Genomic DNA, 20,296 nt, shown 5'->3' with positions numbered 1-20,296 from the left:
CGCGTCTACTGTCGCTGCTCGCAGCCAAAAACACACGCAAAAAAAAAAAAAAAAAAAAACCACACACAAAAAACGCCCCGAACCTTCCGCCGCCAGGCTTGGCTGCACGGCGAGGAGCGCCGAGCGACGGCGCGCTCCGCGGCAGCCTGCGGAGGAAGGGAGCGATCGGTCGGATAGGCGCTCGCTCGAGGCCTGGGAGGCGTCTGGAGAGCACCTATTGCCGCAGATAGGCGCTCGCCTCCCCCTTTCTCATGCCTGGCTGGCGAGGGGGGCGGGGGGAAGAGGGATACCATTTTTTTTTTTTCCAAGGGAGAATTTTTATTTTCCAAACTTTATTAAGTAGGGATGGCGAAGCCACGTACACAGTGAGCAAAACGCCTCAAAGCAACCCTTCGGGCAAGCTTTTCACCCTTCAGCTATTTTAACAAAGTCAATACAGTACAGAGAATAAAATCAGAGGATACAGTCGATTTCCACGCGCGAGTCTTTTTTTGATTTTGGGACCTCCAGCTCTGCAAGACATAGAAACGTCTGAGACGTTTCAATTTGAAACGAAACTCAAAAGGAAAATAAGCTTCTCTTTCGGGAATAGGAAGTGCTCCGTCCGATCTCCCACATAGTCGGAGTCACAGCCACCTGTTTATATTGCAGCATCATTCCATAGTAAAGCCCTTTGACACCGAGGCAAAGAAGCGAGGTCTGAACAATGATTTTGCAACACTGCTTTTTTTTTTTAATAGGAGCCATGATGCTGCTCAGCTGACGATTTCAGGGAAGCTAGGGCGCAGCTGCGCATCTTCCGATCCCCGTGCTCCACCTTTACATGGTTAATACGACACGTCGTGGAGGGGGAAAGGGAGCCTTGCAAAGCGCTCCAAGCAAACAGAGCGGGGAGGGGGAGCTTGCATGCATGCTGGGAAAGACCAGTTTAGCAGGCTCAACCAAGGCGGAGAGGATCCCTTCTTTAAAGAGGAACTCTTTTTTATTTTTTTTGGGGGGGTGAATAAAGAGAAATTGTTTATATTCTGGGTTTATGGGGTGAATTTTAGTTTTATATAAAAAACATGGTGAATTTCAGAAGATTGTATGGAAAGGTTTGGACACGTTCCTGGAGGAAAAGTCCATAGTTTGTTATTGAGAAAGACATGGGTAAAGCCACTGTTTGCCCTGGATGGGTAGCATGGAATGTTGCTACTCTTTGGGTTTTGAGCAGGTACTAGTGACCTGGATTGGCCACCGTGAGAACAGGCTACTGGGCTTGATGGGCCATTGGTCTGACCCAGTAAGGCTAATCTTATGTTCTTATTCCTAGAAACCATTAGTGAGAATATAATAGGAGTCTGGAGTTGATAACTTTAGGTAGAATTACCATATTTGTGAAGTCAAAAAAGAGGATACCTTCCCTACCCCACCTGTGCCTCCTTCTAGTCTCTCCCCTATACTTCCCCACCCCCCACCAGAGCCTCTCTCTCTCTCTCTCTAGCCCCTCACCCATGCCACCCTGGAGTTGGGTATGGCCTTTGTGAGTCTCCCAGTCCCTTTTCTGGTGTTGCTATTTAAAACTGGGTAGTCAGCAGCATTAGCGACGTGATCCTTCTGCCTAAGGTTACCAGACGTCCACATGGTTCCCAGCTACTGGAGTTGTCGTCAAAGTCCTCTCTAGCCTACCCAAGTCATCTTGCCATTTGCAGGACTCAGACCGTAAAAGTCTCCAAATTACTGGAGTTTCAATTGAAGCCCTCTTCAGCCCTTCCTAAACTGAATTGCATTTAAGTCTGCCCTGTACTGGCTTTAGTTCTGTACAGCCAGAGTCCCCATCTAAGCACTACATCAAGCACACATGCAACCATTTAAGTTTTGATCTTTATACCTTACGTTTTCTAATTAGAGATTCTCCATGTCCATCCCACACCTTTTGGAATTCTGCCACCGTTTTCATCTCTACCACCTCCTTCGGGAGGGCATTCCAAAAATCAATTACCCCTCTCCGTGAGAACAAATTTCCTGACATGACTCCTAATTCAGCCACAATTCACGTCCTCTAGTTTTACCATTTTCCCTTCTCTGGACAAGATTCATTTCTATACTAATACCTTTCAAGGTTTTAAATGTTTGTATCATATCTTACCTGTACCTTCTCTCCTCTAGTTTACATCTTCCAGTCTCTTCTTGTATGTCTTTTGTTGGCTTCCTTTGGACTGCTTCAAGTCTTTTTACATTCTTAGCCAGATACAGCCTCCAAAAACTGAACACAATACTCTGAGTGGAGCCTCACCAATGACTTGTACTGTGGCATCAACATCTTTCTTCTGCTGGTTACGCCTCTCTCTGTACCGCCTCACATTTTTCTGGCTACAACCACTTTGTTGCACTGTTTCGTTGCCTTTGAGATCCTCAGACACTATCATCCCGAGGTCCCTCTCCCTGTCTGCATATCAGTCTCTAGAGCAGTGGTCTCCAACACGTGGCCCCTGAAGTCCTCCATTTCGGTCCTCAGTTGGCTGAAATATCCTGTAAATGCATTAATTTCAATTTTGCCCACTTGATTATAGTAACTGCTAACAATCTCTTAAGTGTGTTACTCGGGTGTCTCGTTTATGGAATTTACTAATGTTGACAATCCAAAATAAAGTGAGTTTTTAAAAATATATCCTTGAAGTGTTGTAGAATCAATATTAGTATTAATTTTAAATGTTTAATACTCAGTCTGAACAAGCAAGTTGAGCCAGTTTACAAAATTAATATGTGTACGTAAGCTTTAAATCTTTTGGTGGCCTTCAGAGTTTCCTCATATTCACACTGCAGCCCTTAACATGAAAATGGTTGGCAACTACTGCTCTAGAGGCAGCCTTGCTACCAGCATTGCCATGCAGTGGCGTAGCGAGGGTGAGAGGCACCCTCCCCCACCCTCATTTCCGCCTCCCCCTTCCCGTCCCCCTTAGCTCTAGATCAGTGGTTCCCAACCCGGTCCTGGAGGACCACCAGGTCAGTCAGGTTTTTGGGATTGCCCAAATATAGTATGGCTACACAACTCCAAATAAACTGCTACAGAAACTTAAAAAGATACTAACAAAAAAGGCAGAACCAGTCAAAAAGGTTCTGAGAGTGGAAACCCAATGATGAAAAATCCTGTGACTAACAACATCACTTCAAAATAAGATAATACACTAAATATTAGTGAAAATGGGTATCCTCAGTGTGGAGGGTCAGCGAAGGGAGAATTTCTCCAGCGCTTCACACAACAAGGCAAGGGCAACCACACCCCTGCCTGCACACCATCATCGGGTACCTCATGTGTGCTTTAAATCAAAATATGTGTCTAACCACAGTGAAATAACTAATAATACACAGGTAGAAACAATCATTGAGACCACTCTAAGAACCTCCCCAGCCAACTCCCCAAACAATGCAACGGACTTAGCTTCAAAGAATCTTCATGAGTCGAGCTGAAGAAGCAGTGGGTAAATAGGTTGGTCAGTTCACCCCTACATACCAGGTTCATCCAAGCCCGGTTTTGGGAACTCAGCATCCCTTCACCAGGAACCCGTAGATAAGGATCGTCAATAACACAAGTCCGAGCCGGCTGGGAGGAAGGCGGAGTGTATTATCTTATTTTGAAGTGGTGTTGTTAGTCACAGGATTTTTCATCATTGGGTTACCACTCTCAGAACCTTTATGACTGGTTCTGCTTTTTTTGTTAGTATCAAATAAAGCAGGGGTAGGGAACTCCGGTCCTCGAGAGCCGTATTCCAATCGGGTTTTCAGGATTTCCCCAATGAATATGCATTGAAAGCAGTGCATGCAAATAGATCTCATGCATTTTCATTGGGGAAATCCTGAAAACCCAACTGGAATATGGCTCTCAAGGACCGGGGTTCCCTACCCCTGAAATAAAGCATGGGGCAGATTTGCATGCTTGTCACCTCCATTACTTGCAAATCTCTCTCATGCATATTCATTAGGGCTATCCCCGCAACCCGACTGGCCTGGTGGTCCTCCAGGAAAGGGTTGGGAACCACTGCTCTAGATATTCCCTGCCGTGAATAACAACTTCAGCGTGCTCCTCATGACCCCGTTGGCTTTCCCTCCGATGTCACTTCCTATGTGCAGCACCCGGAAGTGATGTCAGCGGGAGAGCTGATGCCATTGCAAGTAACACATTGAAGTTGTTGCTTGCGGCGGTGGTCTGGGGGAAGGGAAGGGGGGTGTGCATGTGGCGAGGGGAGGAGTGGGAAGAGGCAGAGAGGAGGGGTGCCATTGCCCCCACCAACATGGCACCTGGGTCAGACCGCCCCCCCCCCTTACTACACTGCTGTTGCCCTGGTTCTAACATTATAAGCCTTTTATATACCTCTCCAATGTTGAGTTTGCCTAGGCAAAAATTAAAGGAAAGTGATGTGCTCTCTACTCATTGGCCAATATTCAGTCTACATCGGGCACAATTTTCCTCAAATATTTAGTGTTGGGCCATGTCCAGTCACCAGCACTGAATATCAGGCTTATCTGAGACAGCAGTGGCTGCCAGAGCTAATGAGGGACACGGCCACCTTTACAAAATAACCCCCTCCTTTACTAACGTGTAGTGTGGGTTTTAGCGCCAGCAGCGGCGGTAACTGCTCCGAAGCTCATTGAATTCCTATGAGCATTGGAGCAGTTACCGTCGCTGCTGGCGCGAAAACCCTCGTTACGCGTTAGTAAAGGAAGTGGTAAGTCACATTGCCACAAACTCTCATACTATTGCAGTACCACAGTGCTGCCTCTAGAGGCAGTCATTCTGTAATTTAACAAGGGCTGGACCATTGCACTTGCTTCTACGTGGTTTTATTTGATATTTCATCTGCATTTTGACATCTTTAGTCATCCAGTTCTCTTTAACTGAAATCTTTTGGATTGTCTGGCATCATTCTGTTTTAGATTTCTTCAGAGCTGACAGAGCTATTGTTAATCATTTATAATTTATCTTTAAAATCCAGCATTGTACCAGAAGCCTGGAGGGTGGCCAATATAATGCCAGTTTTCAAAAAGGGTTTCAAGTTTTATTATTGCTTGATATACCGCTTTATTTTCCAAAGTGGTTTACATCATACAATTTTTTTTTAAAGGCATTCATTTAAAAATGGGTAGTGACATACATGCTAAAAATTTCTATTGTCTAGACACGGTACAAAAGGGAAATGAGTAGGGTTACATTACTTTAAAAAAAAAAAAAAGAGAGATGGTAGAAGGAAAAACATTAGGGTGAGAACGGTTGTCTGGGATATGCCCTTTGTCTAAATTTCATATGTGTCTTTAAAGAGAAAAGTTTTTAGATTGGACTTGAAATGATTAGAATTAGTTTCCTGTCTTAGGGCTGTGGGGAGAGAGTTCCATAATGTAGAAGTGATCTGGGAAATTATAGATTGTCCAGTCTGATGTTGTTGCTGGGCAAAAAGGTAGAGACTATTATAAAGAACAAAATTACCGAGCATATACATAAGTATGGATTAATGAGACAAAGACAACATGGATTTAGTCAAGGAAAATCTTGCCTCACCAGTCTTATTTATTCATTTTTATAGCCTATCCTCTCCAGGACCCCGGAACGGGTTGCAATAAAATAAAATTAGGTACTTAGAACTTCCCTCTCTGTCCCGAAGGCTCACAATCTAGCTAAAGTACCTGAATAAACAATTATTAAAATAGTAAAGATATAATAAAATTCCAAGAATGGTGAGGGAAGGGTACAATTCAAATAAAAAAGAATAAAATTAAAGTAAATAGCCCCCCCCCTCAAAGTCCCAAAGCAAGACAGATGAGGTGAAGTCCAGCCAGCAACATCAGGATCTCCAACTACAGGGGAGTGGTACATCACACCCGGCACTAGCAAGAAGGGCCTTGGACCGAGGTAACTGAAGGCAGCAGATGGCAGGACACAGACTCCACAACACAGTCACCAAGAAGATGACTGCAACCCCAGAGCTAATCCCCGCCCGGCACCAAACATCAGCCAGCAGCACTTGATTTCCGCCAACGTGCAGCTCCAGTCCATCCCAGCTCAGCATCCTCCAAGATGCGCCACCCCGATGAGCAGACATCACCATCGGGCCGCTCCCCACTGCACTGCTCTGCAGCACCCCACCAAGCACCGAAAGCTGGGGAACTGAAGGAGACAATGAAGGGTGTGCGCAGCCGACAGCATCCGGCCGCACAACATCCGCCAACCAAAAGCGACCCCCGACGTCGCCAGTGGGCCGCGGCACATCGCGATCCCATGAAGAAGAGATAGCAGCGGGGGAAAAGCGGCCAAAATCAAGAGGTACTCCTGGCACCCTGCCCGGCACATGTCTACCACAGGCAGAGCTCAAAAGCATCGAAGCAGGCCGGCCAGATTGAAGTATTTTGCCGTTAACGGCCATGCTTGGGTGGTCCAATCAGAAAGGAAAAAAAAAAGACAAAACAAGGATTGAGCAAAACAAAATTAAAATTAGAAGAGTAAAATAACATGAAAGAACAAAAATTCTAAGAGAAATTAACACAAAACAAATGGCAGGAGGCACCACAACGCATGACCTAGCCCAGGGGTGGGCAACTCCGATCCTCGAGGGCCGGAATCCAGTCGGGTTTTCAGGATTTCCCCAATGAATATGCATAAGATCTATTTGCATGCACTGCTTTCAATGCATATTCATTGGGGAAATCCTGAAAACCCGACTGGAGTTGCCCATTCCTGACCTAGCCTGACGCCATAAAAAAAAAATAAATTTGGATGTCTGGTAACCCTACCTAGATATCTCTTTATGTTTTCCGCACCTTTGATAGCATCCCTCCTGTTGCAGTTTTATCTGCAAAAGGCAACTTTTTTCCAGTAGCTCTTTTACAAAATGTGGACAAGAATTGGGCCAAGGACTAATCATTGAGGCATACCACTAGTAATGCCTCTTTCCTCATAGTGAACCCTTTTGACCACTTCCCTTTGTCACTTTCCATTCAAGCAGTTCCTAATCCAGGCAGTTCCTATACCAAATGGGTTTATTCATAAGTTGCCTCGCTTATGTATCATAAGCTAAACTGAAACCTAAGTATATCACATCTAACACTCTTCCCCCAATCTAACTCAGTTATCACCCAGGTTAAGGAAACTGATTAGATTTGTTGAACAAGACTTACTTCTGATGACACCATGCTGCCTCAGATCTCCTAATCCACTGGATTCCAGCAACTGTATTAACGTCTGTTTTAGCAGTGCTTCCATTCATTTACTCGCCACCAAGGTCAGAAAAATCGGCCTGCAGTTCCCAGCTGCCTCCTAACATCTGCTGGTGTGAGGAGGAAACACATCTGCCTTTCTCTAGTCCTCCAGGACCACGCCTAATTCTAAAGAAATGTTGTAAACCCTGAAATTCCTTCTATACCAGCAGATGTATCCCTTCTGGCACCACTGCTCTGTTGACTCTTATATACTGTAGTTACCGCCTCACAAACCCAGTCTTCTGAAAATCATTCAAGATCTGCTTTCCTTCCATTCCTGTTGATGCCCATTTTCTTTTCCTTTGTTCCTTTTCAGTGGCGTAGAGCCCCTCCCCCGCCCCCTTCCCTTTCCCCCGTACCTTTTTTACACCTCCAGCATGAGCAGCATGCCCACGTCGGTGTCGGCTCTCCCTTTGATGTCACTTCCTAGGTGCAGGTTCCGGAAGTGACGCCACAGAGAACGCCAGTGGCGACGCGGGCAGCAACCTTGCACTGGGGAATTAAAAAAGGTACGGGGGGAAGACAAGGGGCGTGTCTGTGCGACAAGGAGAGGAGCGGGAGGGGGCGGAGAGGAGGAGGGGTGTCACGCCCTTAGGAAGACCGTGCCCAGGACGGACCCCCCCTCCCCGCCATACCCCCCTTATTGCTACTACTATTTATTATTTCTATAGCATTGAAAGGTGTATGCAGCACTGTACATTTTAACATACTATAGACAGTCCCTGCTCAGAAGAGCTTACAATCTAATTTAGACAGGACATTTCAGGATTGGGGAGATTATAGTGAGGGGGAGTTAAGAGTTGAAGGCAGTTTAAAAAAAGTGGGCCTTTAGCTTGGATTTGAACACTGCCAGGGATGGAGCACGACAGATTGATTCAGGCAGCCTGTTCCAGGCATAAGGCACCGCAAGAAAGAAGGGACAGAGTCTGGAGTTGGCAGTGGAAGAGAAGGGTACAGAAAAGAGGGGCCACTGTTCCTTTTTTTTCTATCCCTTACAATTGCTTTAAATAAAGAGCTGTTCCATCTCCCTTCCTGTATGAGTTTTAATGTGAGCAAGTGCAAAGTGATGCATGTGGAAAAGAGGAATATGAACTATAGCTACATGGTGCTGGGTTCTATGTTAGGAGTCACTGCCGAGGAAAAGGGGAGGTGTCATTGTTGAGGATACATTAAAACCCTCAGCTCAATATGCGGCGGTGGCGGCTAAGAAAGCAAACAGAATGTTAGGAATTATCAGGAAAGGAATGGAAAACAAAGATGAAGATGTTATAATGCCCTTGCATCGATCTATGGTACAGCCGCACCTCAAACACTGTGTGCCATTCTGGTTGCGGTATCTCAAAAAGATATAGTAGAATTAGAAAAGGTACAGAGAAGGGCGATGAAAATGACAAAAGGCTTGGGATGCCTTACCTATGAGGAAAGTCTAAAGTGACTAGGGCTCTTTAGCTTGAATAATAGAAGGCTCGGGGGTGATATGATAGAGGTCTATAAAATGCTGAGTAGGGTGGAAAAGGTAGATGTGAATCACTTGTTCATTCTTTCAAAAAAATACTAGGACTAAGGGGCATGCTCATGAAGCTACTAATTAGTAGATTTAAAACAGACCAGAGAAAATATTTCTTCACACAATGTATAATTAAACTCTGGAATTTGTTGCCGGAGAATGTACTGAAATCAGTTAGCTTAGCAGGGTTTAAAGAAAAGCTTAATCATTTCTTAAAAGAGAAGTTCATAGACCATTATTGAGATGGCTTGGGGAAATCCACTGCTTATTCCTAGGATAAGCAGCATAAAATCTGTTTTACTGATTGGGATCTAGCTAGGTACTTGGGATCTGGGCTGGCCACTGCTGGAAACAGGATACTGGGCTTGATGGACTTTCGGTCTGTCCCAGTATGGCAACTCTTATGTTCTTATGTGAGCCAAGTAAAGGACAATCAAGCTATTGTGACATCACTGATGAGTTTGGCTCTTAGACGTTGGTGGAATGAGGCACTATGACATCAGAATCTCAGCTCTGAAATGTTGCTACTCTTTGGGTTTCTGCCAGGGTTGGCCACTGTTGGAAACAGGATTCTGGGCTTGATGGACCTTCAGTCTGTTCCAGTATTATAATTCTTATAAGAACATAAGCAGTGCCTCTGCTGGGTCACACCAGAGGTCCATCATGCCCAGCAGTCCGCTCACACTGCGGCCCATCAGGTCCAGGACCTGTATAGTAATCCTCTATCTAGACCCTTCTATCCCCTTTTCCTTCAAGAAATTGTCTAATCCCTTCTTGAACCCCAATACCGTACTCTGTCCTATCACACCCTCCAGAAGCACATTCCAGGTGTCCAGCACCCTCTGGGTAAAGAAGAACTTCCTAGCATTGGTTCTGAATCTGTCCCCTCTTAATTTTTCCGAATGCTCTCTCGTTCTTGTAGTTTTCGAAAGTTTGAAGAATCTGTCCCTCTCCACTTTCTCTATGCCCTTCATGATCTTGTAAGTCTCTATCATGTCCCCTCTAAGTCTCTGCTTTTCTAGAGAAAAGAGCCCCAGTTTCTCTAATCTTTCAGCATATGAAAGGTTTTCCATACCTTTTATCAATCGTGTCACTCTTTTCTGAACCCTCTTGAGTATCGCCATATCCTTCTTAAGGTACGGCGACCAATATTGGACGCAGTACTCCAGGTGCGGGTGCACCATCGCCCGATACAACGGCAGAATAACTTCTTTCGTTCTGGTTGTAATACCTTTCTTGATAATACCTAGTACTCTATTCGCCTTCTTAGAGGCCGCTGCGCACCGTGCCGACGGCTTCATTGTCTTGTCCACTATTACCCCCAAGTCCTTTTCTAGGGTACTTTCACCCATTATCAGCCCTCCCATCATATAGCTGTACCTCGGGTTTCTGTTTCCTACATGCAAGACTTTACATTTCTCTACATTAAACTTCATCTGCCATCTCGTCGCCCACTCTCCTAGTTTGTTCAGGTCCCTTTGTAAATCTTTGCAGTCCTCTTTAGTCCTAACTCCACTAAATAGTTTGGTGTTGTCTGCAAATTTTATTATTTCGCACTTTGTCCCTGTTTCTAGATCATTTATAAATACATTGAACAGCAGCGGTCTGAGTACCAACCCCTGCGGAACACCACTCGTGACCCTCCTCCAATCCGAGTAGTGGCCCTACACTCCTATCCTTTGCTTTCTACCCGCCAACCAATTTTTGATCCATCTGTGTACGTCTCCTTCCACCCAATGGTTCTTCAGTTTCCGTAGTAGGCGTTCATGGGGTACCTTGTCAAAGGCTTTTTGGAAATCTAAGTATACAATGTCTATGGGGTCCCCTTTGTCCATCCGTTTGTTTATTCCTTCGAAGAAGTGCAATAAGTTCGTTAGGCACAATCTTCCCTTGCAGAAGCCATGTTGGCTTGATTTCATCAGTTTATGCCTTTCTAGATGCTCATCGATGCTGTCTTTTATCAGCGCTTCCGCCATCTTCCCCGGAACCGAAGTCAAACTCACCGGTTTGTAGTTCCCCGGGTCACCTCTCGACCATTCAGGCTTGAAAATCTATAATTTTATACAGTAATATAGGATATGAGCATTTGTACTCGAACCTTTTCAGCTGTTTTCCTTAACTTACATGCAAATTCCCAGAAGTTGGTGATGCGTTTAAACATTGAGAGAAAAACATGTTAAGCTCCATTCTACTGTATGAGACCAGGAAAGAAGTTTGCTTGATTATTGAGGAAGGACCTCTGTCCCCCATGAAGTAGAATTCTTATTAACTAACTAATGTCAAGACTTTATATGCAGGCCTGCCCTGTATTTCATTTTCAACCCTGCTTAAGTTTCATTTATTAAAGATGCCGGCTAAGGCCCTGCAGGACACCAAGCTTTTGCTGCAAGATTACAGGCCTGTCATTTATCTGAACTTGGATCATGTGAGACTTGAAGATATATGGTTCCTGGTACAGAGAAGCACAGAAAAATAAGTCTGTATGTAAAGATATAGGTGTCAGATCTTAGGAATGTACTGAACTTTTTACCTAGGCTGGACCTGACACCAGCTAACACAAAAAAACCCAACAACTTTAATTTGCCAAATAAGGAAAAGACAGAACTATAGAAAAACTTTGGAAGTGTGTAAGGATTGGCCAGTTATAGTTAAGCCCAGCTATGGTTACCGGGAAATGATAGGATATGGTAGACAGGAGCAAATTTGCAATATGACAAGATAAGTCTTGATTGGCATAAGAGTACAAGGTGTAACAATGAGAGAAGGATATAAAAATTGATGCAGGCCTTTGTTTAACTAGGGATGATTACTTACAGCTAGATATGTTTTGCCTTGGCATCTACCTGTGTCAATCCCTAAAATGTATACCAATTGAGACAATATCTTTTGCTAAATACATTTTGTGCTGTTACATTTTCATATTCTGTTTAAATAAAATATTGTCTGACTGTGAAATACATTGTACTTCTGTGTCATTTTTGGAGTCAGCATTTGAAGAGCTAGGCAGCTCCTCTTCATTATGTAGGTAGAAAGAAGGTTTCATACAATGCACTGGTAAGACTATGCTAGAGTACACTTCTCTCTCCGTATTCGCTGTGATAGGGGATTAACAGAACTGCAAATAAATTTTTCATATGTTATTCGCTGTTTTCTTTTTATTTATCATTACTTGCTTTAACTCAAGAGCATTTTCCAGCCTTAATAGAATATAATTTTGATTTTAGCACAAAGAAGAGACTAAGGGAAGGGATGTCAGATCAATACATTTCCCTTATTTGTTTGTTTTTGTGTTTAACAGATTCGTAAGTAGCAGTTCCAGCTATTGAATTAGCTACTAGATTTGGATGAAATGTGTTCAGCTAGAAAATAAGAATAGCCATACTGGGTCAGACCAATGGTTCATCTAGCCCAATATCCTATTTCCATAGTGGCCAATCCAGGGCCTAGATGCACTAAAGTCAGCAATTGTCTAACAATTGTTGCTTTTGACTGGTTTAGCGACAATCACACATGCCAACCCTATGCGGAAAATGGCTGGGTAGTTTTCTGCACGATTGCTAATTCTCTGATCCGGCCATGCAAATAAGGTCATTAATATTGAAATGCCATGTAAACTAGCTAAGTGATTGATGCCCTTAAATTGCTTTGCGATGCACAAAAAAACAAAGAACACTTTTAGCGATCTGAAAAACAGACTATTGACTTTTCCTCCAGGAAATTGTCCAAACCTTTCTTAAAACCAGCTATACTATCCGATATTACCACAACCTCTGGCAAAGCATTCCAGAGCTTAACTATTCTCTCAGTGAAAAAATATTTCCTCCTACTGGTTTTATGTTCAAATAATTTTTATTGAGCTCAACACTAGAAAAATACAGAGAATCAAATCAGATACGTACAAGCTCAGATTTCTAAAAATACAGAAGAACACCTCCAAGCCCGACCCTCCAACCTCCCCCCGCCAGACCAACCCCCCCTCCTATTGGTTTTAAAAATATTTCCCTGTAACTCCATCGAGTGTCTCCCCTAGTCTTTGTCATTTCTGACAGAGTGAAAAATCGATCAAGTTTCAAGTTTTATTATAATTTGTTATATCGTGTATAGTAACTTCTAGGCAGTTTACAATAATAAAATTATACAAATGGAAAACGAAATTTAAGATTTACAGGACGGTCAAACAGGGGAGAACTACAATTCCAAATAGGAGAGGAAGCCATTTAAGGTTAATATACTAAGAACATAAGAACATAAGAAGTTGCCTCCGCTGGGGCAGACCAGAGGTCCATCCTGCCCAGCGGTCCGCTCCCGCGGCGGTCCATCAGGCCCACTGCCTGAACAGTGGTCTCTGACTAATTTTATAATTTACCTCTAATCCTGTCCTTATAACCTTACCTCTACTCCTATCTGTACCCCTCAATCCCTTTGTCCTCTAGGTACCTATGCAGACCTTCTTTGAAGCCCTGTAGCGTACTTCTGCCTATCACATCCTCCGGCAGCGTGTTCCATGTATCCACCACCCTCTGGGTGAAAAAGAATTTCCTGGCATTTGTTCTAAACCTTTCCCCTTTCAATTTCTCCGAGTGCCCTCTTGTACTTGTGGTTCCCCTTAGTTTGAACTAGGGAAAGGGAAGATTATGTTTGTGTTGAAGACATAGAGATAGAATGATGCTTATATATCGAACGCATCCTTGAACGGAAAGGTTTTCAGATTTGATTTAAATCTGTCCATAGAAGATTCTTCAGAGATGGGAAGGCATGGATCCACTTGTACCCGTTCTATGCCACTCAGGATTTTGTAGACTTCAATCATATTTTCCCTCAGCAGTCTCTTTTTGAAGCTGAAGAGCCTTAACCTTTGTAGTCTTTCCTCATACGAGAGGTGTTCCATCCCCTTTATCATCTTGGTCGCTCTTCTTTGAACATTTTCTAGCGCCACTATATCTTTCTTGAGATAAGGAGACCAGAATTGAACGCAATACTCCAGATGAGGTCGCACCATGGAGGTATTATAACATTCTTAGGGCTCCTTTTACAAAGATGCATTAGGGCCTTAACACTCGGAATAGCGCGTGCTAAAATGCCACGTCAACTCCCTCCTTTTGAGCAGGCGGTAGTTTTTCAGGTAGCGCGCGCTAATCCGGTGCATGCGCTAAAAACGCTAGTGGACCTTTGTAAAAGGAGCCCTTAGTCTTGTTAACCATCCCTTTTTTAAAATAATTCCTAGCATCTTGTTTGCTTTTTTGTCCGCTGTCGCACATTGGGCGGAAGGTTTCATCATATTGTCTACGATGACACCTAGATCTTTTTCTCAGGCGCTGACCCTTAAGGTGGACCTTAGCAGCCGGTATCTATGATTTCGATTATTCTTCCCAATGTGCATCACTTTACATTTATCCACATTAAATTTCATCTGCTCACTTGGACACCCAGTCTTCCAATTTCCTAAGGTCCGCCTGCAATTTTTCCACAATCTGTCTGCGTTTTAATAACTTCGAACAGTTTAGTGTCATCTGCAAATTGAATCAATTAGTACCTCTTTCAGATGCTGAAAAGCCGGAAAATGTTTGACTATGAGTGCCAGCAAATGTTTGTAGTTTTGAACAGTTTGCATTATTAAATTTAGTCTTCTGTAATTATTGAAAGGCCTGTAGAGGGAGCTCATCATCTAATTTTGCAATTTACATGCTAGATAAAGTTGTACATGTGTAGATTTGTGGCAATTTATCTAAACAATGTTTCTGAACACTGAATCTGCTGTAAGAATCCTATCAGGACCCTCACTAGCTCAGTACTTTGGGATTCAAGACTATAGAAACTTTATAGATAGGAGGTGTATACCATTCTTCTATAGCAACCCCTGTTGGGATGGTTGCAGATTGTGAAAAATTGCAGGCAGACCCAAATAATAGCAATATTCCATACAGAATCCCCAAAGAGAAGCAAGATTCTAGAATCCCAGAGAGTAGCAACATTCCATGCTACCGATCCAGGGCAAGCAGTGGCTTCCCCCATGTCTTTCTCAATAACAGACTATGAACTTTTCCTCCAGGAACTTGTCCAAACCTTTCTTAAAACCAGCTACGCTATCCACTCTTACCACCACCTCTGGCAATGCGTTCCAGAGCTTAACTATTCTCTGAATAAAAAAAAATATCTCTTCCTATTGGTTCCCTATTGGTTCCTCCTATATATTCCCTGTAACTTCATCGAATGTCCGCTAGTTTTGTAATTTATGATGGAGTGAAAAATCGATCCACTTGTACCCGTTCTACTCCACTCAGGATTTTTAGACTTCAATCCTCTCTCCCCTCAGCCTTCTCTTTTCCAAGCGGAAGAGTCCTAACCGTTTTAGTCTTTCCTCATATCAAGTTAGGATAAAAACTTGTACTGTAACTACTGGCGTAGAAAGGGGGTACGGGGAGGGGGTAGTGCGCCCCGGGCGCGGTCTTTGTAAAGCATGCAGGCATCCGTCCTCCTCTCCACCCCCTCCTTCCCACCCCCTCCTCTTCTGCATGCGTGCGCCCCCTTCCCTTCTCTCGTACCTCTATAATTTTTTCCTGCACGAGCAGCATTATAAACTTGCTGCCTGCAGCGGTGTCGCCTCTCTCTGATGTCACTTCCGGGCCCCCACGCGTAGGAAGTGACGTCAGAGGGACACGAGGCGGGCAGAAAGTTTCTGCTGTTGCTCTTGCCTGGAAAATTAAAAAGGTATGGGGGAAGGGAAGGAGAGGGGTGCCACTGCCCTGGGCTCCATTTACCCTCGCTATGCCACTGACTGTAACTAAGGTAAATTGTAACGGGATAGACATCAAATTGAATAAATAAATACATTCTTTGTGTACCTCCATTGCAAACAAACTCACTCAGACACCCAGAACAGTTATAATTATGATACACAACTTTTTTTTAAAATTATTTACAGGTGATAAGTCAGGCAAGATAGACAATCAGGTGAAGTTGTTAGCAATCGTATACCCAGCAATGCACAGGAAGAATAATAATAATAGTTTATTTTTATATACCGCCAAACCATCAGTTCTTGGCGGTTTACACAATAGTAATTAAAATACAGATCCAAATAACAATGTCTTATAAAAGGAAATGCATTCAAAATACTTATAACTAATAATTGTAATTGAAAAATGCACATTAATTGTTCTATAGCTCTCAGACGCCTGCAAAGATATAAAAGCAGGGAAATGGTATCTTTCATCAAGCTGAGAAACGTTGGAGAAAGTGCTCTGTGCTTAAATTACATATTAAAGTGCTAAAAAATGGTAATACAACTCGGTAACAAGGAGTCCAGCACTTATCTTTTTGCTGTGATTATGGCCGGTACTCCTATCCAAAGGACGTAGCTGTTAAAGCTGATTGCCCTACGGGACCCGTTTCGCCTTTAAAACGGCTTCATCAGGGGTCGTATAGTCCAGTGTGCAGCTAGCTTCCTTTAAGATAAGCAACTTTAAACCTTACTCCATAAAAATAATAAAACATCCTCCTATCATAATAATTTTGAACTCTATTAAATATTTTTAAGTTTTAAAATCTTTCCGAAATTGATGGTAAGTGAGGGCTGGAGTAATAAGAGCATTCAAACATGAATTCATTACTCCTGCTTGAAAATCCAGAGTCCTATCTACAAATTTCTTAAAACGGCACGCTTTCGCTGAAGGAAAGTAAAAGCAACCGGTTCTACGTATATTTTTTTATACATTTATAAAAATCTAAAATGAGCAACAAGATAAGATGGAGCTAACCCAAATAAAACTTTAGAGCAAATACATCCAAATTTAAACAACACTCTAGCCTCGAATGACAACCAGAGAAGTTTCTGATAATATGAGCTGATGTGAGCGCTCTCACTCTGCTAGCTTCAGGGGAATTGCTGGAGTGATGGAGGACTAAAAACACAGGCCCTGAAAGCCTCACGTTTCCACCTGCGTGGATTTGGATGCAGATGTGTCAGTCTGCAGAAGTCCCAAGAAAATGTCCCAAATGGCAAGAACAAACAATGAATATTATATTCTCTGCATTTCAGGGGTGCTGGCTGCTGTAGCCAATCAAGAAGCAAAGAAATATGGCAAAGAACATATGCACAAGATGGATATGGTTTTTTTTTTTTTTTTTTTTTTGGGGGGGGGTTTCCCAAGAAATGGATATGTTTTGTCTAACTGTGTCTGCACATGCTATCCTCTACTGATAAAACAAATATGCAAGAAAAGTAAGTTTTCTTGCTCTAGTCTGGAAAATCTCCTCCTGGGGCAGGAATATGCAGAGAGAAGGATTTTTAAAAAAGTTTTTATATACCGCCTATCAAAGTTATCTAAGCGGTTTTACAATCAAGCATTTTCCCTATCTGTCCCGGCAGGCTCACAATCTATCTAACGTACCTGGGGCTATGGAGGACTGAGTGACTTGCCCAGGGTCAAAAGGAGCAGCGCGGGGTTTGAACCCGCAACACCTGGGTACTGAGTCTGTAGCTTCAACCACTGTACCACACACAGTAAACTCATGCTAACTTTCAGCCTAGGCCCCAAGCCTAACTTTCACTAGAATAACCATAAATTTTCTGGCGTATATCAATGAGGGCATGCATTTAGTTCACTCCCACGTTTCCTTTTCCATATCTGATCACAAAATTCTATAAAGATTCTATAAATGGCACCTAAGCTTGCCTACATGTGGTTGTCAATCAACCGCATGGTGCCTATTATAGAATCACGCCTAGCGGCTAGTGTTTTAGACTAACCTTTGCCATTGTGTTTTAAATAGTGACCCATTCATTTCTGAGGTGGTTAACATAAGAACATAAGTACTGCCATCTCCGGATCAGACCTTCGGTCCATCAAGTCCGGCGATCCGCACACGTGGAGGCCCAGCCAGGTGTACACCTGACGTAATTTTAGTCACCCATATCTCTTTATGCCTCTTGTAAGGAGATGTGCATCTAGTTTGCTAATTTGGTTGGCTCATGGCTCATCAGCAATGCATAGCACACCAAAGGGGAAGACTTAGAATCGGTTCCCAAGTTTGGCCTCTTCTGGGGATGCCAATGAAATAGTAGAAAGCAGCCCTAGCTATCAAACGACAGTGACATTTGCTGGCTAGATTCAGAATATGAATGCCTCATCTCCAATTATCCAGACTTATGGCGTCCTACAAGGTTCAATCCTCTCTCCACTACTTTTAACATCTTCCTAGCCCCACTTCTGACCTTAGTGCAATCCATTGGATTTACCGTCTTCGCTTACGCTGATGACATCCAACTACTGCACCCCATCAACCCCACAATCATCACTGAAATACGGGAAATATACACCAAACTGGACAGTATCAGCTCATGGCTCAGAATCAATAAACTATCCCTAAAAGTAGCTAAATCGCGAGGCATACTATTCCCAGCTAATAACAAAGAAACTTTAAAAGGATCAAAATGTATCGAATCATACAAATGTAGCCCAAAATTAAACCGCTAGGAGTCATCCTAGACAAAGACCTCAACTACCACGATCAAATTAGTGCACTAACCCAAAAATGTTTCTACAAACTCAGACTAATTCACTCGATAACATACGTCCATGAGCCCCCCTCCATTCACATTCTGATTCACTCCCTGATCATTTCGCACACTGATTATTAAAATTCATTTTAGGTTCAAACAATTTTTTTGATGCAAACAACATCAAATACAACATAAGGGCACCCCAAGGTGCATAATACAACAATAATGCATCAAATAAAATAAAAAGCATGTATAATTAAACATAACAGCAAATTAACACAGATTCTTATTAACTTAAAATAAGAAAAAAAAAATATCATTCAACCCTCCCTCCCCACCAAATCCCACTTATTCTATACATAATAATATGTTCGAACCTATTCAATACCCCCCTCCTCCCCTCCCCTACCCAATGATACTATTTCACTTCACTAGAACACACCAATACAATCTAGGACACCCATCTTAAGACCGCACTACGGCCTTTGGGATGTAAGGTTTGCAGATAACGCTCCCATATATGCATGAACAACTTCTTTCGCTTGTTAGGCCTTCCAGCATCTCTCGCCTCTCAGATGACCAACTGATGTAACTGATTCCGCCAATGCCAAAACTTCGGGGGATCAGGGACTGTCCATTATTGAAGAATATATTTATTGGCCAATAAACTCATCTTCCTACAAAGTACCCGATGCCACCTAGGCAAATGACTAAAAGCCTCTGGGAAATCCAAAATAAAATGGGTCAAAAAACTACGTAATGATCTTCCAATTATTTTTGACATATAAGATATTATTCGTTTTCAAAAATTTTGAACAATGGGACAAGACCAAAATGCATGTCCCAAAATATGATCCCCTATCCCACTTTATGACACAATGGTGTAGGGAGACCTCCACTATAACATAATTGTGTACGAGTGTAATAAGCACGTAAGATCACCCTATAATACGTTTCTCTTAACCATGCACACGGGGTCACCCCAGGTGTCGCCCTAAAGGTTCGGGCTATATCCCAATGTTCCAAATTAAGCTGTAGTTCTCTTTCCCATTTCCCTAATGTTCCTGTAGTCCTTTCCAGGTTGAAACTTTTGCAAACTAGCATGTATACAAGATACCGAAAGAGACACCCCCTCCTCCCGAGTAAACAACTCCCGTAATTTAGCCCCCATATGCAATCGCAATTGTGCTCTGTCAAGGTATCCCACATAGTGCTCCACTTGAAAACACGCAAACTGTGCACCCCAGGTCTTCCCCACCTTAGCTAACAATTCTGCACAGGTCAACAGCTCCCCTTCACCCCCCAATATGTGTTCCAAACTTAAAACTCCTCTTGCTCCCCATAATCGATACTCTCTAGAGTCCCTTCCCGGAGGAAAGGCCGGATTATCTTGCAAAGGCAAAAGATCAGAGACCGACGGATCACTTCCTAAGGCATGCACAAGCCATTGCCATGCCGCTTGTAATGTATTAAATAATAAACTTGAACGAATAGAAGAGGGCAATGCCCTTCGGGAACTATGAAGTAACACAAACACATTATAAGGAGCAAAAAACTCCCGTTCCATCTGAAGAGGTGTGTAAATGTTGGTCATATTCACCCAATCTCCCAAATGACGAAGCAGACACGCATAATTATAAATTTGCATATCTGGTAATCCTAACCCCCCCTTTTCCAATTCCCAAACAAATGTGTCAACTGTAATTTAGGTTTTTTGGCCATCCATCAGAAACAAGAAACCTTTTTATAATTGATGTGTAAATCCTTCTTTAGCAAACAAAACGGCAAAGTCTGCAACACATACAACCACTTTGTAAAGATAAACAACTTAACCAAGCAGATGCATCCCATCAAAGAAAGGGTTTAATGTCTTCCAGGTATCCAACAAGAGTTCCATCTTTCGTTGAAGTTTAACACAAAAAGAAATCCATCGACTACAACTGATTGATAATACTGCCATTAAACTCATTCACAAGGCAAAAAAAATATGACCATGTCACTCCGCTACTCCGTGAAGCTCACTGGTTAACGGTAATGCATGGAACGACACATAAGATACT

Source organism: Geotrypetes seraphini, chromosome 11 (assembly GCF_902459505.1).
Source record: "Geotrypetes seraphini chromosome 11, aGeoSer1.1, whole genome shotgun sequence".
Lineage (NCBI taxonomy): Eukaryota > Metazoa > Chordata > Amphibia > Gymnophiona > Dermophiidae > Geotrypetes > Geotrypetes seraphini.
Note: the sequence above shows the minus strand (reverse complement) of the source record.